Source organism: Narcine bancroftii, chromosome 7 (genome assembly GCF_036971445.1).
Source record: "Narcine bancroftii isolate sNarBan1 chromosome 7, sNarBan1.hap1, whole genome shotgun sequence".
NCBI classification, from domain to species: Eukaryota; Metazoa; Chordata; class Chondrichthyes; order Torpediniformes; family Narcinidae; genus Narcine; species Narcine bancroftii.
In genome coordinates this window covers 37,038,406-37,061,497 of record NC_091475.1, presented here as the reverse complement: position 1 = coordinate 37,061,497, position 23,092 = coordinate 37,038,406, and positions in this window count along the sequence as shown.

Genomic DNA, 23,092 nt, shown 5'->3' with positions numbered 1-23,092 from the left:
CACCGACCCTTTCTCCCACCACAGATGCTGGCTGACCTTTTATGTGTTACAGCTCTTTTCAAATTTCCACCATCTCCATTCTTTTCGCTTTTGGACAAGAAATTATCGATTGAAAGTCAGAAGAATATTGCAGAGTACTGGTAGAAATGATCCACCTGCACTTCTCAAGCTATGATTCAAAATGAATGCAAAGAAATGAGTGAGGATGTTTAAATTGATATTTGTCTGTAGCTTTTCACAAGATCACAAGACAAAGGAACAGAATCAGCCCACTAGGCCCATCGAGTCTGTTCCGTAAATCTACTCTACACTAGTTCCAATTTCCAGCCTTTTCCCCATATCCCTTGATGCTCTTGTAAAATAATTCTATTAATACATTTCAAAAGAGAGCCAGTGCAATGTAATTATCAGAGTATGTCCCGGTAGTTTATGAAAATGCTATTTTAATATAAATTGGAGAATCTTGTGAATTAGTGGACCTCCCTTGGCGAATGTTGACCAATCAGACTGATATCTGATAGTGAGAGAGCTGTGATAATAAGCTTTGTGCTTTAAAGAATTAGTTCAAGGTCAAGTTTGCACCTGGTAAAATGAAATCTGGAGTGCATGTCACTGGATTAATGAGGTTTTAACAGACTTCCCTCATGGAAACGGCGATAACATTGATGAGGGTGTGATGATATAAAGCCAAACAGAAATTTAGCATGGCCATTTGCTTACTCAACAATGCATAGTGCTGGCAGCCCGAGTAATAGATTGCAATCAGTGAGGATGGGTAATAACATCATCTCCATGATCACTTAGCACCGGCGTTCCTCAAGGATGTGTATTCAAATGCTTTATTCTACTCCCTCTACACCCATGACTGTAAAGCTAAGTACTGTTTCAATTCCATTACAAATTTGCGTTGACACCTCAGAAGTGGGTGGGGTATTGAATAACGGCAAGTTATTAGAATACAGGAAAGAGATCAAAATTCTTGTGGCATGGTGCCAAAATAAAAACTTCTCTCTCAATGTTAATATGATGAAGGAGATGATCATTGACCTTCAGGAAAAGGGGCAGAGTCCACACCCCTGTACACATTAATGTCGCTGAGGTCTAAAGAATAGATAGATTCACTTTCTTAGAAAGATATATCTCCAGTGACCTGACCACAGACAAGCATATCAACACCAATGCCTTTACTTACTTTGAAGACGAAGGAAGTTCAGCATGCCCCCCCCCCCACCCCATCCCTAAACAACTTATGCACCACCGTGAAAAGAATTGTGGGACAGGAGCTTCACTGTTCAAGATTGGAAGAAGCTACTGAGAGTAGTGAATACATCTCCGAACATCATGCAAACTTCCCTGCCCTCCATGGACTCCATCTACATCTCCTGCTGTCTAGGAAAGGCAGGCATCATATTGAGAGACACATCACACGCTGGGCACACTCTCTTCTCCCTCCTCCTGTTGGGGCGAAGGCTTAAAGACAGCTTCTTCTGTGCAGCCACGAGGCTCCTGAGTGAACCCCACAACAATGCCCTCACACTGTCCTTGCCTGGTGCCCTTGTTTGAACTTTCTGTTCACTGCATCTCAAATCTCTAAATTGTGCTCTCTACATGGATGTATGAATGTTAATCGCAAACTACTTTAGTTCTCGTTATTTTCTTCCGGTGATTAACTGACCTGGAAGAGTTGTGGGATTGACATTCTCCTTTATCGACCTATATATCTGCACCCCCCCCCCCCCCCCCCCCAATTAAGCACATCTCATCATAACAGCACTTGTTTTCCCTTCCTTCCAAAGCAGCCCAGCTTGGACATGATCTCTGATGCAGATTTCTAGTCACAGGTGAATAAATTAACCCTTTGTTTACAAACTGCCAGCCCCCTTCTCCCACCACCATACTGAAGGTAGTTCAGTTTCTTCTTTAAAATACTCAGTGACAAGGACAGGCAAGTGCAATATAAGGGGCAAGTGCAAATAATTCAAAAATATGCTCTGATTTGAATTCCATCTCGTTGGACAGATGCTGATGTAGCCCAGATATCGAATGGTTGAGGCAGGTGAGATTTTGACCTATTATTCTCTTTTCCTGAATGGGTCCATTTGGTTAAAGCTTAAATTTCTTAAAATATCAGGCATGTGACCTCTCATGAGAAGGCCAAAAGTCTTGAGATCTCGTCCTAGTTATGAAAAATTCAAAACAATGTGATCAGGCAATTTTCAAAAGTTTCTGGCCAACACCTGAGGCAGACTTGGAATAAAGTATCTGACTTGTGACACTTCAGTTTTAAAACTATTTTATCCCTGAGATCTGCTTGCTCAGCCAGGCTGATAGCCAGGAGAGAATGAGGCTGACCCTGCCATCAGAGACGAGGAGGAACTGATTCTCCCTACAGAATAGTGAATCTGTGGAATTTTCTGCACAAGGAAGCAGTAGAGGCTGCCTCGTTAAATATGGATAAGAGACAGAGAGATTTTTGCAGAGGTGAAATTTAGTGTTATGGAGAACAGGCGGGTAAGTGGAACTGAGTCCATGGCTAGATCAGCCATGACCTTGTTGAATGGCAGAGTAGGGGTGACAGGTCAGATGGTCGACTCCTACTCCTGTTTGTTCTTAAGGGAGCTTCCAACATGTGGTTGGTGATGAGGGCCTATCCCTAGATTCCATGGAATTCATTAGGCTTATCAGAGATATCCACAATCCCAGAATGTATTAAGGGTGGAAGTTCTGGGCGTGTGATGGCACAGGACCTATTGCTGTTGGAATAGGCAACTGAGAACTTAACAAAAGGAAGGAAGCGGGAGATCCAAAATTTTTTTAAAGGGGCAGAAGAAGCATTCAGCAGGTCTGGGCACTGGAAAGGAAATTAGAACAAACATTTCAGGTCATTGACTAATCTGAAAGGTTATGCTAATTCTGTTTTTCTCTCTTCATAGATGCTGCCTGACATGCTGAGTGTTTGCACAGTACACCGTGCATGCTCTCCTGCTGAGGAGATCTGCCCTACTTATCCAGATCCAGTGAGTTTAGCCATCAAGGTCAAATTTATTGTCACATGTATTGAAAATGCAATGAGAGAGGTTGTTGTGGGAGCAGACAGTAGATATCTCGTACATAGTGGAACAAGTCAGATATGGTATCAACATACAGAGTTACAGAGAGATGAGTTAGTTATCAAATCTGAAAGAAGGTTTATGAGAGCAGAGTTGGTAAACTTAAAAGTGTTAGAGTGGAGCAGCAGAAGAGTAGAGAACTTGTTGGAAGAAGATGATTTGCTAAGGTGTAGCTCACAAAGCGTCACCATACATCAGCTGTAAGCATTTTCTTGCATCATAATGTTACATCCAATATCCACGGGAGAAAGAATGAAAATGTGCAGGAGAAAGCCTGCTCATTCCAGCCAAGGGTATGATAGCATCGAGCTCTCTACCTCCTGAAGTTACCTGAAGCCTCAAATTAGTTTTTGGCTGAGCAGCTCTCCCTAGTGACAGTGTCAAGCTCAGTCGGATCTTTAGCCTTTCAGTCACCGGGCCTGAATTTGATAGCAGTGGGAAAAGTCCACCCTGGCTCACAATTAGAGGTTGACTAGAGTAAGTACTCTGCTCTCTCCCACAGGCACATATGACACATTGAAGTGCATCCAATCTGAGGTGCAATTGTAAAACTTAAAATACAAGAGCAATTTTCCCACGTGAACTGAAGAGATGATGGAAGGACTCAGCAGGTCAGGTAGCATCCATGGGTAGAAATACTTAGTCAATGATTTGAATCAGGACCCATCCTTTACCTCGTCCTTGGTGAAGAGACCCTGATCCAAAATGTTGGCTAACCATTTCTGTTCATTGTTGCTGTCTGACCTGCTGAGTCCCTTCAGCTTCTCTCTGTTCATTTCAGGTATGGGTGAGATACCAGAAGGAAGCTACACTCTCTGGACTGGACCAGATGGATACCGTCAGCACCAAACATAACGTGAGTTTGGTGGAGTCCTCTTGGAAGGGTAAGTAAGAGAAGGTGTCTGAAAGTTGTCATCTGGCTTCGGCCAGTTAGAGGTCACTGCACCAGTCCACAACAGCACCACCCTTGTCTATGGGTTTGATGGTGAGATTGGGATTAGTATGGAGCGAGTGGAGGGCCAGGCTTTCTGAGGGGGTGAGATTGGACTGAGTGAGGGAAGCATCTGCAGTTCTTGTTCTTTTCAACAGGTTTCCAGAATTAGGGCAGTTCAATCAGCATAGCGGTTCGCGCGACACTATTACAGCACCAGTGAACCGGGTGTGCATCCAGCACTGTCTTTAAGGAGTTTGTCAAGAGGTCAAGTCAAGATTATTGTCATCTGATTGTACAAGTACAACCCGATGAAACAGTGTTCTCCGGTCCTCAATGCAGAAACATGCAGACACACAACCAGGCATAATACACATACAGACAAGCAATATATATGCAGGACAAGTATTAATCTATACAAATAAATAAATCGTGAATATGAGAGTCTCAGCTGGTAAATGTGAGCAGTTCCTTTCGTCATTCAGCATTCTCGCTGACTGTGGGAAGAAGCTGTTCCTCAGCCTGGTTGTATTGGCACCGATATTCCTATATCTCTTTTCTGACAGGAGCAGCTGAAAGATGGGTGGAAGGGGATCCTCAATGATTTTGCGTGCCCTCTTCAGAAAAATATCCCGGCAGATCATGTAGATTGGGGGGGAGGGGGTGTGAAAGAGGAGGGAGACTCCAGTGATCCTCTCTGCTGCTCTTATGGTCCTGTGGATTGATCTTTGATCCATTTCTCTGCAGCAACCGTACCGCATAGTGATGCAGCCGGACAGGATGCTCTTGTTAGAACTCCTATAGAAGGTTGACATAATGGTGGCCAGTAGCCTTGCCCTCTTCAGTCTTCTCAGGAAGTGCAGTCATTGTTGCGCTTTCCTGACAAGTGAGGAGATGTTGAGTGTCCACAATAGGTCACTAGTTAAGTGAACTCCAAGGAACTTGGTGCTCTCCATTCTCTCTACTACAGAGTTGTTGATGTGTAGTGGAGGGTGGTCGTTCCAGGTCCTCCTGAAATCCATGATCATCTCCTTTGTCTCATCCATATTGAGACTCAGGTTTTTATTCTTGCACCATGTCATGAGATTTTCCACCTCTTCTCTGTAATGTGACTCATTGTTGTTGCTGATGAGGCCAACTACTGCCATGTCATCAACAATTTGATGACACTGTTGGAGCAGAATCTGATGATGCAGTCTTGGGTCAGTAAAGTGAACAGGAGTGAGCTGAGCACACAGCCCTGAGGTGCGCCGTTTCTCAGTGTGAACAGTGCTCAACGTTCTGCAGCACTGTCAAGCTGCTGCCCAGTGTGGTACCACAACACAGCCTCACCACTCAGGGTTCTCCCATTGTGGAACCTGCTGGGAGAGTCCTGCCAGGCAGTATCCTGACTGTTGAAAATAACTCCTGAGGCCACAGTTCTGGAGATTAAAGGTCTGTCATGATCCACATCCTGCAGAAATGTCAAACACTAAATCCTTCAAAACTACCTTGAATGTTTCAGAGAACTTCCAAAACATTCAAAAGCAGATTTTAAATGACTAAGAATCTACACTTAAAACTGCTATCAAAACTTGCAAAAAGTCTGAAATATTGGATTAAATGTTATTGAAGGATAAACTAACAAACAAATCAGAAATATTTTTGAAGTACAGACAAGCCAATCAGAAATAAGAAAACAACATGGAAAAGTAAACAGAATCAGAATTTATTGACCTGAACAAGTCATGAAATTCAGTGTTTTGCATCATGGTGCAAACATTCATATTATAACCATCTTACAACATTTCTATAAAAAATAAAATTAATAAGAGCACGAACAGTAAGGCTGTTCATTGATTATTCAGGAATCTGATGGCAGTGGGGAAGAAGCCGTCCTTGTGTCGCTGACTGTTCATCTTTAGTCTCCTGTACCTTTTCCCTGATGGTATCAGAGTGAAGAGGGCATGGCCTGGGAGGTGGGGGTCTTTGAGGATAAAGGCTGCTTTTTTAAGACACCGCCTCATGTAGAGATGTCCTTGATGGAGTGAAATCTGGTGCCTGTGATGTTGCAGGCTGAGTTAACAACTCTTTGGAGTTTATTCTTGTCCTGTGAATTGGCTCCTCCATACCAGGCAGTGATGCAACCAGCAAGAATGCTCTCCACGGTACACCTGTAGAAGTTTACGAGAGTCTCCGGTGGTGTACTGAACTGCTTCAAACATCTCACAAAGTGTAGCCTTTGGCGAGCCTTCTTCGTGATTGCATCAACATGGAGTCTCCAGGACAGATCCTCGGAGATGTTGACACCCAGGAATTTGAAGTTCTTGACCCTATCCACTACTGAGCCCTTGATGAGGACTGGGTCGTGTTCCCCTGACTTCCTCCTGAAGTCCACAATCATCTCCTTGGTTTTGCTGACATTGAGCACATTGAGCATTGGTGTTGGTGAATCTGCTGACAACTGTGGTGTCATCGGCAAACTTGTTGAAGGCATTGGAATTGTGCTTGGCCACACAGTCATGGGTGTATAATGAGTAGAGCAATGGCTTAAACACGCATCCTTGGGGTGCTCCTGTTTGGATGATCAGTGAGGAGGAGACCTTGTTTCCAATTCGTACCTACTGTGGTCTTCCAATTCCAATAAGAAAGTCAAGGATCCAGTTGCAGCGTGGGGTTACAGAGGCCTAGAGTTTGTAGCTTCTTGACCAGCATTGAGGGAATAACAAGTACTTTTAAACTAAATCCAGAAGTCTTACATAAATTCTTACATGAGACCCTGGCCAAGATTTCTATCCATTTAAATCAACCGGAGATGCTTCAGACCTCTGTGGACATCGTGAATGATTCTAGGGTAAATTCTCGGGTGCATTCGGCCAGGTTTTGTGCAGATGCTGCATGTTGTCGTTAAGTCAATGAATCCTGACAGTTTCACAATCATTACCTGCTTGGTCAACAGGTTGTGATGAGAAGCACTCTCCACTTGTCTAGATTAGCACTCAACAGGACATTACAACCCACTTGATAAGTTCCCCATCCAAACCAATCTACAGTTTCCGCCCACGTCCAATGATAATGGCTACTATAAATTATCCCTGGTATAAATTAGTGGCAAGAACAAATCAAAGGAGGGTTGATAAGCATATGACAAAGAATGAGTCAGAGGAATACAGGATTCGGATTGGTGGAATTACTCTGTTGAGGGCTGGAATAGACTCAGTGGGCCAAACAGCTTCCTTCTGTAACAAAAACAGAAAATTCTGGAAACACTCAGTAGGTCAAGTGATATCTTTGGAAAGAGAAGCAGAAATAATGATTTAGTCTGAGACTCTTTGTCAGAACCGGGAAAGAGACTGTTTGAAGTTGCAGAGAATGTATGGGGAGTAATGGATAAGACATGGGGAATATCTGTGATAGGGTGAGGCCAAGGTTTCCATGGAGATGAGTTCATGGGGAAATTAGACCATGACAAAGAAGTGTGATGTTCAAGATTCCTTTCCTGTGCACAGAATTTGTTTTTCCTTGTTTGCCCATAGAGAGACACAAAGAGGGGCCAATAGTCCAGCACCAGTTTCAAGATGGGAAAGAGAAGCAAGAGAGAGCCCCTTCAGAGACATCAACAATCTGTGCATCTTGCCACCTCCAACGTTGCTGCTTCCTGCACCCCTGTAACCTCAGTAGCCGCATGGCTTCCTACCTGGTCCAGCGACGAACCCCCGACCTCCAGGTGTTCACATCACTCTCCTTGGCCCTTGGATCCGAGCCCCCAGAGTGACCAGGAAGCTGTCAGTGCCTGAGACCCTTTGGGAGCCCTGCTTCCCACTGGCACTCTCATGGATCCCTTGCAAATTTATAAACCTCTATAGGGTCCTGCCTCACCCTCCTATGATCCAGGGAGGAAAATCCCTGCCTTTCCAGCCTCTTCTTATAATTCAAGCCTGTTTTATATAGTCAGGATAATGTGAACTACTTTGTAACTGTGCAAGAATACACGCTTCTTACTGTAGTAACCACTGTAGGGTGTAGATATATATGTATGTGTGAACAGTCTCCTGAGATGGTGGAAGACATCAGTATGTAAAGTCTCTTTTGATATTTGAATCATGCATCTCTAAGTTATTTAAGAAGCCTCCCAAGTAACACAGAGACATAACAAAGGCCCGCCACCCCCACCCCCCCCCATCCTGGAAATATTCTCGTGATATTTTTCTGCACCCTTTCCAACTTAGAAATGTCTTTCCTATAGCTGGATGACCATTTGCCCCATTCTTCCCTGTAAGACCTTTATACATTTCCATGTGATCTTCGAAACAGGATAATCTCCTCATTATCTCCATAGGACAATCCCCAGGAGTCACTGAAATCAGTCTGGAAGTCTCCCCTGCACTGCCTCTGTCACAAGTGAATCCATCCTTGAGACTGGAGACCAGACCTCAACACAACATTCCAGATACGGTCTCAGCAGGGCCCTAGTTAATTAGAGCAAGATGTCGTTACTTTTGTACTCAAATCTTTGTGTTTTAAGGATTAACATATCAGTTTCCCCCTTGTTTGTTAGTGATTTGTGTACAAACCGTCACCATTTAACGAACACTCTGCCCAAGTGGATGACCTCACATTGCCCTGCGTTACAGTCCACTTGCCGTGTCCAGGCCTGTTCATTGCCTGTATCCACGCCCCCTCCCCCAGGCTCCACCCAGTCTCAGAGGAACGCACTCCACCATCCACCCCCACCCCAATGAAAAGGAAAGCCAGTTCTGTGGCAGTATCTGAGATAGGAAAACATATGTGAAATTGCTTTTGAAATTACAGTGAGCAGTAAACTTGATGGTGACCAAAGTTACAGATGGAAGATAATTAGAAGCTTGGAAGAGTGAGGAGTAATTCAATAAAACCTTCATGTAGGAGAATAGGCATTGCATTCAGTAACTTGCCACTAGTTACATCTGTTGTTGGAATATAGAAATATTTTGATCAAAACAGGATGGTCTGCATAGAGAACCCAGAAATCAGCGTAAATACAATCGACTTTTTGTTTTTGTATATCAATAAATGGTTTGAGTATTTATGACAACTAAGGGTGGGAAATCATGTGATATTAACCCAGGGATCTTCTGGTGATGTAACCCCTTGATGTGGATGACTTGTGGAGATTCTTGCTCTGGAAATGGATTTGGGAAGGTGTGCCTCGTCTTCAATCTCACCCAATGGATGAAAGTGAGTTGATTGGTTAGCACACAGGACGGAGCAAAACACACACTCTGCCTTTGCAATTATTGTTTCCAGGAGTAGAGGGAAGCCACCCGTGAGCCAGATGGGTCTAGGAGATACAAGAGCATAAGAAAGAGGAGCCAGAGTCAGCTCGTGTGGCCTGTTGAGCCTGCTCCACCATTCGATGAGCTCACGGCTGATCTGGCCATGATCTCAGCTCTATGTACCTGACCATTCCCCATAACCCTTAATCCCCTACTGTTGAAAAATCTATCTAACTGTGTCTTAAATCAGCAATCTTTACTGCTTCATTGAGTTTAGAACTCTACAGATTTGCTGCTCTCAAAACAGTTCCTCCTTTCTTAAATCTATTCCCCCGAATTTTAAGACTATTTTCCTCAGTTCTAATCTCACCTGACAGTGGAAACAATCTCCCTGCTACCTTATCTATTCCTTTCATAATTTTATATGTTTTTATAAGATCTCTTCACCACCCCCCAATCCTTCTGAACTCCAGTGAGTATAGACTTCGGTGATTCAATCTTTTCATAAGTTAACCCCCTCGTTTCTGACCTGAACCCAGTGAACCACCTCTGCACCACCCCCACTGAAAACAACATTTGTCAGATCTTGGAAGTGGTTTTAGGGGCTGGTGGTGGGGTCCTGGTTGATCTGAAGCTGATCTTTGTGGCTGCACTGTAAGGCCCATTCTGTGTTGATGATGGTGGGTATGGGGACTGTGTGGGTGGTGACATTGTCAGGTGTTGGCTGACATTGGGAGTGATTTAAACCAGATACGTCGCGGTGTGGTTTGCTGTGAAGTAGGTTTGTTCAATTATCTGATTTCTCAGCCAGTGTGTGTTTAGAAACTCGCCCTTCACCACTTTAACATTGCCACAGGAAAGGTGGAGAGAAACCTTGATGGAGACCACTTTTTTAAAATTCCAAAATAGACTGAATTCATCAAAATATGTAAACACAGAGGATTTAGGTCAAGCTTACCACAACAAATGATGTGATTTCAAATTATGAACACATCACTGGTTATCATTCATTTATGGTGAAACTAAATAGTTCATGGGCTTTGAACTAAGTTGGGTACAAAGGCAGGAGAATCAGCTCGGAAGTGACATTATACTGAGAGAGTGGAGCACACCACGTTTCTTGGCATCCACTTAAGAAATAATCTATCCTGGAGACACAGCATTTCATTTGTCAGGAAGGTGCAACAACGACCGCTCTTCCTTTGAATGCTGAGTCAGGAAAGTCGATGGCCACCTTTCTGTCAGCTTTCTACAGGGGCTCTATCGAGAGCTCTTGGCTGGCTGCATCACAGTGCGGTACGGTTGTGGTAGATCATCGGATTGGAGGTCAATCCACAGGGCCATAAAAGCAGCAGAGAGCATTTTTCGGGTCTCCCTCCTCCCCATTGATATGATTTACCAGGATAGTTGTTTCATGCAGGCTGGCAAAATCAGTGAGGATCCCTACCATCCCACACACAGCATCTTCCAGCTTCTCCCGTTGGGAAAAAGATACAGGAGTATCAGAATCAGAACCAGCAGGTGGAGGACCAGCTTCTTCCCACGGACAGTGAGACTGCTGAACAACTCTCTGAGACTCTCCTATTAATTAATAATATTTATTTTAATATATGTACATATCTACTGTTTGTGTGTATATATATATATATAGATATAAAAATATCTATATATATAGTTGGTTTGTATGCGTGTTATGTCTGTAAGCGTGTCTTGCAATGTTTTGCACTGTGGACCAGAAAACATTGTTTTGTCAGGTTTGCACTGGTACAATCAAACAACAAATAAGCTTGAACTTGAACTTAATGCTGGGTTTATGAACCCAATCAGATTCCTTCCTGTCTCTGGAAGATAGATTACACTCTGTCCAAAACTCAGATTGTTTATCCAACAAAGAAGGAGCCAGATGATACGCTGTTAATCCCTTAAATACATAACACTGTAATTGGATACACTGAGGTCTTGGGGGAATCCCACTCATAGGTTTTGTACTCTGGTTAGAGAAAGACTTCCAAGTCTCCATACTGTAGTGAAACACCAATAATCCCGTCTGTCCAAGTGGCCCGGTACCTGGCCCACCAGGTGATGCTTAACGCACTCCATTCTGAGTCACTGGACCCCTTTCTCCAGCCTCTCTTCCCACTGATCATGCCTTGCTCCCTTCCTAAGCAACAAAGTGTGACCAAACACGTTGAGACACTGGGCAGGCTGAGAAGGCACACTCATGGTAGCCAGTCACCCGAGGGTGGAACAGTCAGTAGAGTCATTGCCTTAGAGCCCCAGAGATCTGGGTTCTATCCTGACCTCTGGTGTGTGGGGTTCTCCTTGCAACCTTATGGTTTTTATCCTGTGTCCAGACCACTGCATGTGGGTGGGTTAATTGGCCGCTGCAAAGATGTTACTAAAGTTTCGGTTAGTGAAAATTGGGATTAACGTAGGATTGGTATAGATGTGTGGGCCTGTTTCCACACTGTATCACTATCCACATAGCCACTGATGAGGGAGTTATGTCAAATCCAGAGCCATCGAGGAGACGGGCACAGAGAGAAATGGGGCTCAGGTTAACCAACAGAGTCGATGTAGAGATCTACCCCAGCACTGGCAGAGCCTCTGAGGGGATTGCCCTAACACTCTTCTCCATGTGTCCAACAGCCAGCTAACCATAGAGAAGGAGGAAGGTCTCTGATTCCTTTTGGGGAGCTGTTGCCACCCTACCTGTTGTGTGCTGTGGTGTCCTGGAACTAAAGACAGTGATACCATTACAAGCACCTTTTAAATTGAGTTCTTGGCTCCATGGTGGGGGGGCTGGTGGGGAGAGGATGGAGAGGAGAGATGGGGTGCTGATTTCCTGCTCTGTCCAGCCTCCCTGGGCTCCGATCCACTGGGCCCCTCAGTGTTTCCTTCTGCAGGGGCCAATGAACTGCAGGTGGGATGCGGCGAGAGCTTGTTCATTGCTCCTTCTTCTGGGGAACATGGGAGGAAAGGTCTTGTCCTTGTGTTTGCAGTCCCTTTCCTGATCAGTGCACTCCAGTGAATCCCGTCCCCCTGATTCTCCACAGTTCTCTGTCTAATCAGCATTCTGCCTCCTTTTGACATTTTCCCTGTCCTCTTTACCCCTTGTTAGGCTCCCCAATCCCCTGGTGACCCTCACCCCTCCCACCCACTGAACTCTAGCACACCCGTGAGCTCGCCACAACATCAGTCTCACCTCAGGCTCCCTGGGAGTTGTTTCCAGGAGCCCCCTCTCTGAACTTTGCCCCCTCGGTGAGAGGAGCCTGGCCCTCAAGGCCAGTCCCAAGCCACTCAGCATCCTTTCCCCTTTCACCCAAGTTTTTTTAACCTTCACCAAGATCACCTCTTCATGGTTTAAGTTGAAACTTTCCAGCGGGGTCTAACTTAAACACGAGAAGGCTCGATGGGAGAAGCCAGAGAGTGATAGTGGATGATTGCCTCTCAGACTGGAGGCCTGAGACTAATGGTGTCTCTCAAGTATCAGTGCTGGGTCTATTGTCGTCTTTCATCTATATCGATGATAATCTGGTAAATTAAATCAGCAAGTTTGCAGATGACACAATGATTGGAGGTGCAGTGAACAGCAAGGAACATTTTAAAAGCTTGCAGAGGGATCTGGACCAGCTGGAAAAATAGGCTGGAAAATGCAGATGGAATTTAATGTCGACAAGTGTAAGGTGTTTCATTTTGGAAGGAGATACACGGTAAATGGTGGGACACTGAGGAGTGTGGTAGAACAGAGGGATCTAGGGATACAGATACATAATTCCATGAAAGTGGCGTCACGGGTAGATAAAGAGAACTTTTATCACATTGGCCTTCATAAATCAAGCTATTGATTACAGGAGTTGGGATGGTGAAGTTGTATAAGACATTGGTGAGGCCAAATTTGGAGTACTGTGTGCAGTTTTGGCCACCTAACTACGTGAAAAATATCAATAAGAGAGATTTACAAGGATGTTGCCGAGACTTCAGGAACTGAGTTAAAGGGAAAGGTTAAAAAGGATAGGACTTTATTCCCTGGAGCACAAAAGAATGAGGGGTGTTTTGATAAAGGTAAATAAATGTATGATGGGTATAGACAGAGTAGATGCAAGCAGGCCTCTTCCACAGAGGTTAGGAAGGATAGTTGATCCACTATGTGAGAAGTGTAAAATTTTTGAAGCTTCACTGACCCATATGTTTTGGGAGTGCCCCAATTTAGAAACATTTTGGGAATATATTTTCCAAACTTTATCAATGATTTTTAAGATCAAAATAGATCCATACCCTTTAATTGCCTTGTTTGGCTTTTCTCGTGAACCAGATATTCCTCTGTCTGCAACCCAAAAGGATGTTTTAGCTTTTATCACATTGATAGCCAGACGAGCAGTTTTAATAAAATGGAAAAATGAACTCTCACCAACTCATGCACAGTAGTTACATGATGTAATGTCCTACTTAAGCTTGGAGAAATTAGATACAACATTAAACATATAATTAAGAAATAACATCACAATATTCGAACAAATATGGGAACCATACATGAAATACAATAGAGAAATCCACCACCTGAAATGACAGAAGGAGAAGACAACGAAATGAACTGACCCAGTATATAAAAGTAAAAGATAAAAATTTCTTGTTTATTTTTATTAAGTGAAATATATCTTATAGATTGAACTTTGAATAAATGGGAAGGGAGGGGGGGAAAAGAGGATAAAATGACACTGTATATATTCAAGAGAAAAATGTCTGTATGTATTTTGGTCAGTATGGTTTAACAATATAACATATAACAATATAACCATATAACAATTACAGTACGGAAACAGGCCATCTCGGCCCTTCTAGTCCGCACCGATTTATGTGAAACTCCACTAATTCCACCTACCTGCTCCCTCCCCATAACCCTCCTATCCCCTCACATCTATGTACTCATCTAACCTCCTCTTAAATGACAAAACTTACCCTGCTGCAACAGGTCAAGGCCTCCCTGTACATGGACAACATTGCTGTCTTTTGATCTCGGCACACGATCGGACTGCGCATTGATCAGCATTTGCCACCAGTTTGAGTCTGCATCGGACACCAGGGTAAAGCAGAATAGCAAGGCAATGTTCTTCAGTAACTGTTCTGACCATTCCACCATTCCCTTCACAATCAGATCTGAGTACCTGATGGTGTTGCGGATTTGGATTGGAGGGGCCGAGGTGCGAAACAAAAATTAGTCAGAGAAAATGGCAAAGGTCCATCAGAAATTGGGTGTGTGGGTGCAAGGTGCTCTTGGTACTACTGTTTATAGTGTGAAAAATAAAAAAAATTTAAAAAAAGTAAATAAAAGATAGAAAGTTTCAATTTGACAAGATGTGAGGCCCATTCATAGATTACTATTATAATTGGAAGATGTAAGAAGTTTGGAGGCTCCTGGGGGTCTCAAGCTGCTGTCTGGAGGTCGCTATTTGATCCATATCGTTACATTTTTTACGTTAACCTTGGTTAGGGGTGGGGGGGAGGGTTAGATTAGTCAGGGTTTTTTGTCATTTTTAATTTTTCCTTTTTTAGAATAAATGCATAAATATGGGTTTATGTGTGGTTATCATGGATCATATCAACAAATAAGATGAAAATGTACATTTATCTATATAAAGGGATTTTCAATTTTATTCCATTTATTTTTTAATCAATATTATATTGGACACATTATGAGAAATGGATTAACCGCTAATTAATATATAATAGAATTAGATGTCTTAAGATATGTGATATGTATATGATATGTTGTGTGCTATTACTAGATGACTATGTATGTAGATTTATATTAAACTCTATAAAAACATTAGGGGGAACTTCATGCAGAGAGTGGTGGGAGTGTGGAACGAACACTGGCTGAATTAGTAAATGCACGGTATATTTGGACAATTAAGAACAATTGGGACAGGTACATGCCTGAGAGCAGTAAGGAGGATGTGGTTCAGGTGGCCGGTCAGTGGGACTAGGCAGAATAATAGTTGCCAGAGACGAGAAAGGCCAAAGGGCATGTTTCTGTGTTGTTGAATTCAATGGATCTAAGGCTATTTAAAAAAAACGCAAGCCTGAATATCTAGGACAAAGTTCACCTGGGGGGGGGTCAATTGAAGTCCAAATCGTCAACCCCAACTCTGGCCCCTTGGTTCCAGTATCTTTGCTCTCAGTCAACACTGATGGTTAGACCCATGTGTGGTGCTGATTAGGCTGGGGAGAGCTTCACACCCTCTTGTTTTGTTCCCTGACTCGGAGTGGGGGGTTGGGTCACACCCTATTTTTTTGTTCCTACTCTCCAGAAGAAGGCTACGATCAGCATTATCATTACCACCAGCTTCTTCAGTAGACACCAGCCCCTCAGAAGACCTCAACCACAATTTGTAGCTCCTCGCCCTTGTTGACAGATTCTTCTCATTGCACCCTCCTTCCCCGTGCTCGCTGTTCTCCAAGGTTCAGCATTTCTCCATCCCTGGTGTATCCCTGATTTCCATTGCTCTGTCATGGCACCAGAATTCCAAAACCCATTCCATGTGGAAATTTCTCCTCTGTTTCAAACTTCCTTCTTTCACTAAACTTTGAACAATTTGTCCAAATGTCTCCTTATATAGATTAAGCCTACATATTTATCAGCCTGAAGCCTGAAAATGGAGGTCCTCCATCAGCCAGCTCCCCACCATGACTACCAGCCCCCCACATCTCCATCGGGCACACAAAACTCAAAACGGTCAACCAGTTTACCTATCTCGGCTGCACCATTTCATCAGATGCAAGGATCGACAACGAGATAGACAACAGACTCGCCAAGGCAAATAGTGCCTTTGGAAGACTACACAAAAGAGTCTGGAAAAACAACCAACTGAAAAACCTCACAAAGATAAGCGTATACAGAGCCATTGTCATACCCACACTCCTGTTCGGCTCCGAATCATGGGTCCTCTACCGGCATCACCTACGGCTCCTAGAATGCTTCCACCAGCATTGTCTCCGCTCCATCCTCAACATTCATTGGAGCGCCTTCATCCCTAACATCGAAGTACTCGAGATGGCAGAGGCCGACAGCATCGAGTCCACGCTGCTGATGATCCAGCTGCGCTGGGTGGGTCACGTCTCCAGAATGGAGGACCATCGCCTTCCCAAGATCGTGTTATATGGCGAGCTCTCCACTGGCCACCGTGACAGAGGTGCACCAAAGAAGAGGTACAAGGACTGCCTAAAGAAATCTCTTGGTGCCTGCCACATTGACCACCGCCAGTGGGCTGATATCGCCTCAAACCGTGCATCTTGGCACCTCACAGTTCAGCGGGCAGCAACCTCCTTTGAAGAAGTACGCAGAGCCCACCTCACTGACAAAAGATAAAGGAAGAAAAACCCAACACCCAACCCCAACCAACCAATTTTCCCCTGCAACCGCTGCAACCGTGTCTGCCTGTCCCGCATCGGACTTGTCAGCCACAAACGAGCCTGCAGCTGACGTGGACATTTACCCCCTCCATAAATCTTCGTCTGCGAAGCCAAGCCAAAGAAGAAGACATATTTATACCACTTCTCTTGGGAAGTTTCAGTAAATTAAATCTGCTATTCAAAAATAATGAAGTGATTCCCCTGGCTGTTACTCTTTGGTTCTCTGCCTTGTGTGTGCAGAGTTTTGCTCTTCCAAAACTTGCCACAAGATAAAACCTTATGTCCCTCTTACTGCTGCTTTAACTGTTAAAGTTTTCTCCAGTGAAACACTGTGTAAATTAAATTGAACAAAGTCAGTGTGAACCAGGGGATGTGCTTGTATTGACTAGAGTCATATCTTGCTTCAAGGAGACAATTGTAGTTCAGGTCATCCAGCTCAGATGCAGACTCTTTAGCCCAAATAGAGCATGCTGACCACCAAACATTTAATTTCCCCCACACTCCCATCAACATGTCCTACTCACTTTCACACCAGAGGCAATTTATAGTGGGCAAGAAACCCACCAACCCACACATCTTTGGGATGTGGGAGTAAACCAGAGCACACACGTAGTCACAGGGAGAATGTGCAAACTTCATACAAATATCGTTGAGGACTTCGAGCGACCCCCATTGGCAAAGAGATACAGGAGTATCAGAGCCAGCTCCACCAGGCTGAGAAACAGCTTCTTCCCACAGACAGTGAGATTGCTGAATGACTGACACTAACCCTCCAAGCCGTTACTATTTATTAAATAATATTTGTATTTTTTTATATCTGTATATATGTACTGCATATATATCATTTGTGTCTATGTGTATAATATCTGGATGTGCATTTTCATGTTTTTTTAAAAGAAATTTGGGTGGCACGGTTGGTGTAGTGGTTAGCACAATGCCTTTACATTGTCAGTGATTGGGACTGAACTGGGGTTCGAATCCTGCGCTGTCTGTACGGGAGTTTGTACATTCTCCCTGTGTCTGCGTGGGTTTTATCCAGGGACTCCAGTTACCTTCCACCGTTCAAAATGTATCAGGGGTGTAGGTTAATGGGGTGTAAATTGAGTGGCAGGGACTCATGGGGTGAAATGGCCTGTTACCATGCTGTATGTCTAAATTTAAAAAAAATTAAAGTAGTGGGTGTTTTCCGATCGTAGAGAGTACGTAGTGGGTTGGGAATTTTACCGTTGTGAGGAGCCAAAGTGGCCGCTGCAACCTCGTGTGCCATCATTTATTTATTTGTATATATGAATACTGCACGTTTTGCACCAAGGACTGGAGAACACTGTTTTGTCGGGTTGTAATTGTGCAATCGAATGATAACAGACTTGAACTTAATCTTGAAACAGCGCCCCAGGTCGGGATCAAACCCAAGTCTCTGGGGCTGTGGGTTGGAGGCCAATCACCTACAACCCCAGCACATCACTGCGGCAGTTTCACAGGGCAGGGTATTTGAGCTGCCCTTCATTACAAACTCGGGGTGGGCTACTTGTGGCAATAATCTGTTCCATTGACTTCTCTTAAAGGAGCAGTCCAGGCCAATGTGTGAAGCAAGACCTTGAAATCACAGCTTTGACCTCATAGTGGGAAGTAAAATTCATCCCCACAGTGCAATGACCAAGACTAACCAGAGGGAGTAAAGTTCCATTATTGTCACGTAATACTACATTTAGAATGTAACAGACACAAGATTCTTTAACTTTTGTCTACCGTAAGGCAGACAGAAAGTTGCCACTTTGTCCAGCACCCCTGGTGTCCCTAGGTGGACTACCCTCCAAGTACTGACCAGTCCTGAGACTGCTTAGCTTCTGAGATCTCAAGCATATTCAAGCTATTAGGTGCTGTTTATTTTTCTCAGTGGCCCTGGGTAATATCACTCAAGCTACAAAGTCCCTGATGGTGTTAGTGCATTTAACCAGGCAAGTGGAGAGCATTTTAACACACTCCTGACCTGTGCCCTGCACCATCAGACTCCTAAACAACAAACAATCATTTAAGGACCGTTTCTTTGCACGTTATTTATATTGAATATTTTTTCTATATTGCACAGTCACTTTGTTTATATTTCTTTACTTATTTACATTTCTCTCACACATATTTATGTGTGTATATACCTTTTCTTGAGTACAGCTTTATGCACAACTGATTAGTAGAAATTCTGCTGGGCCCGCAGGAAAAAGAATCTCAGGGTTGTATGTGACGTCATGTATGTACGCTGACAATAAATCTGAACTTTGAACTTTAAATATTCAGAGTGAGGTGAGTTACTCAGTGCAGGACACTGAGAATAAGTTTATTGTCATACACATTGTACAATGCACATTGGCACTGAAATTCTGATTTACTGCAGTTGAAAAGGTACTTTGTTTAAAAAAAACAACTACAACAGTATTTTTAATTGAATTGGATGCAGAGTTTAGATTGCCTGGAGGGCGAGGAGTATCCAGAGATGGTAAATCTTGTGATAAAACAGAGTTGAGTCCCTGGAGAAGGAGCACTTAGTGCTTACAGGCAGTTTGCAGGGTCTCTGGGAATGGTCTCCCCTCCCCCACCCCCTTGCAAGGGTTTGACAATATCGACGGAGATGATCGTGTTAGTGCTCTCATATTGATGGGGAAGAAACTGTCTTAAAGCTTGCTGATGCTAAATGGAGGAGGGAGAAGAAACTGTGTCCATGGTGTGAATACGTTTTTGGCATGTTGGCTGCCTTTCCTGTTCATGAAGTGCATGGAGGGGATAGACTATGCCACATAATGTCCTGAGTTGCATTCACCACCTTCTGTAGCTTCTAGTGATCTTGGGCAGAGCAGCTCTGGTCCCACACTGTGATGCAAGCAGTGAGGAGGATGCAGTCTGCTTTTGATGGTGCATCACACAATGCATCTCAACAAGATTTGAGTCGGGGAAGTCACGTGATGGAGTAGTGGCCGGACGGTGAACTCCAGCCCTCTCCAGAAAAGTTGAAAAAAATAAAGGAAAGCACAAAGGCGCAAAAATAAAAATTAAAGTAAAGTGAATATAAAGGTGGAAAGAAGATGGCGACGAAAAAAGAAAAGTCGAAACCAACGGTAAGAAGAGAGGAAGAGAAGACAACGGAAGAAGAAGGAGAAGGCCTTATCTGTTCGAAGAGGCCCGCGGTGGAGAGAGAAGCCTGTTCCCTCAGGTTGGTAGAAAGTGGACTACAAAAATGGCTCGCTGAGCCGAGTAAAAGTGCGCAACCGCGCATGCGCGACTCCTCGCGCATGCGTGATGCGCATGCAAAAAAACACACCGACGGGAGGGGCGACCAGCTGGGGAGTCGATCTCCACAGCCGGCAATGACAGCTACAGAACAGCAGCAGCAAGAGGAGAACATAGAAGATAACGAAAACAAGAAAGAAGAGAAGAAAAAGAAAACAAAGAAACAGATGGCCAACCCAGAGGAAGGAGAAGAGGAAGAGGAAGAGTACAGTGAAATGGAAGAAGAAGGGAAAGGCAAGACAAAGGATATATTTTCTCTTATTAAAGAATACATGGATTCATTTAAAGAATGGCAAGCACAAGAATTTAGTGATTTAAGAAGAAGAATAAACAGTACAGAAGAGAAAGTGAATAAAATAGATATGACCATATCAGAAATAGGAAAAAGAATGGACAAGGTGGAAGAACGAGAAGCAGCAGTAGAAATGGAGATAGAGGACTTAAAAAAGAAATTAGAAGAATCTAATAAAAAAGTTAAAGAGACACAAGAGCTGTTAGCTCAGAAAATAGATATAATGGAAAATTATAACAAAAGAAATAATATAAAGATAGTGGGCCTTAAGGAAGATGAAGAAGGCAAGAATATGAGAGAGTTTATAAAACATTGGATCCCCAGGATCTTAGGATGTCCAGAACTACAGCAAGAAATGGAAATAGAAAGGGCACATAGAGCATTAGCCTTTAAACCACAACCACAACAAAAGCCAAGATCCATTTTAGTAAAATTCCTAAGATATACTACAAGAGAAAAGGTACTGGAGAAAACAATGGAGAAAGTAAGAGAGGACAACAAGCCACTGGAGTACAAAGGGCAAAAAATTTTTATTTATCCAGCTATAAGTTTTGAACTCCTGAAGAAGAGAAAGGAGTTCAATACAGCAAAGGCGATTTTATGGAAGAAAGGGTATAAATTTATACTAAAGCATCCAGCGGTATTGAAAATATTTATTCAAGGACAGCAAAACAGACTATTCTCGGATCCAGAGGAAGCATGAAAATTTGCAGAACAATTGCAAAATAGACTGAGAGATGAAGACGTGTAACGAGAGTACAAAAGACTGCGAACTAAAAAGACGTGTGTATAGGACTAAATACATATATAATACATATATTACATAAGTGTATGTGCATTTAAAAGAAAATATATAGTGTATAGAGAAGAATTAATGAGGGAAAAAAGGGGAAGAGAGGAGTAAAGAGGGAATTTAGAGAGTGACCTTTGTTGTATATAAAAATTGAAATCTTTTCTGGGGGAGGCTGGGTAGGGAGAAATTACGGTCACTGCAAAATCAGTTGATGCTTGCGAGTGAATTCGCAAATCCAAATGGAGAGGGGAGATGTGGTTGCCCGACAAGGGATAATGGGCAACTCAGGAAGGGGAGGGGACAATGGGGTTAAAGAAATATTAGGTAGGAGAATAAGGGGAATGTTTGATGTGTTAAAAATGTTGTCTTATAAACTGTTCAAAGAAAGAAAGCAGAAATGGATGAGAAGGAAAGGTGATGATGAGGAAACGGAAGGGAAAGATAAACAAAGTATAAAATGGCTACATTAAACTATATGACTTTAAATATTAATGGAATACATAACCAAATCAAAAGGAAGAAACTGCTAAATTTACTGAAAAAAGAAAAAATTGATATTGCATTTGTGCAAGAAACACACTTAACTGAAGTGGAGCACAAGAAATTAAAGAGAGATTGGATAGGACATGTAACGGCAGCGTCATATAACTCAAAAGCTAGAGGAGTGGCTATATTAATCAGTAAAAATGTACCAATTAAAATAGAAGAGGAAATAATAGATCCAGCAGGAAGATATGTAATGATAAAATGTCAGATATATTCAGAGTTTTGGAATTTACTTAATATATATTCGCCTAATGAAGAAGATCAAAAATTTATGCAGGATATTTTTCTGAAGATAGCAGCCTCCAAAAATGTATAGATGGAGATTAAACCCCATGCTACTTAAAAGACAGGATTTTAGAGAATTCATAGAAAGACAAATTAAAATGTATTTTGAAATAAATACGGAATCAGTGAAGGATAAGTTTATATTATGGGACGCAATGAAAGCGTTCATCAGAGGGCAAATAATAAGTTACGTAACTAAGATGAAGAAGGTTACAATCAGGAAACAGAACAGTTGGAAAAGGAAATAGCAGATATAGAGAAAGAATTAGCAAGGAAGGAAGACACTACTAAAAGAAGGGAATTGGTAGATAAAAAAATAAAATATGAAACATTTCAAACATATAAGGTGGAGAAAAATATAATGAAGACAAAGCAGAAATATTACGAACTAGGAGAAAAAATGCACAAAATTCTAGCATGGCAGCTTAAGACAGAACAAACTAAAAGAATGGTATTGGCATCAAGGAAAAAAGACAATCAGATCACATATAATCCAACGGAAATTAATGAAAATTTCAGAGAATTCTACGAACAATTATACCAATCTGAAAACGAAGGGAAAGAAGGCAAAATAGATGAATTCTTAACTAAAATTGAACTACCGAAATTACAAACAGAGGAACAAAATAAATTAATAGAACCATTTGAAATAGTAGAAATACAAGAGACAATAAAAAATCTGCCGAATAATAAAACACCAGGAGAGGATGGTCTCCCAATAGAATTCTATAAAACATTTAAAGATTTATTAATTCCTCCCCTCCTGGAAGTAATCAACCAGATTGATAAAACACAAAGCTTACCAGATTCGTGCAAAACAGCAATAATTACAGTAATACCAAAGACAGGGAAAGATCCACTCGCACCAGCGTCATATAGACCAATATCATTACTTAACACAGATTACAAGATAATAGCTAAATTATTAGCAAACAGATTAACTGATTATGTACCAAAAATAGTAAGTCTAGACCAAACTGGATTCATAAAAAAAAGACGAACAACAGATAATATTTGTAAGTTTATTAACTTAATTCATGCAGTAGAAGGAAATAAAACTCCAACAGTAGCGGTTGCTTTAGACGCAGAGAAGGCCTTTGACAGAGTAGAATGGAATTATTTATTCAAGGTACTACAAAAATTTAGTTTACCAGAGAAATATATTAATTGGATTAAAGCATTATATAAGGGGCCATTGGCAAGAGTGAC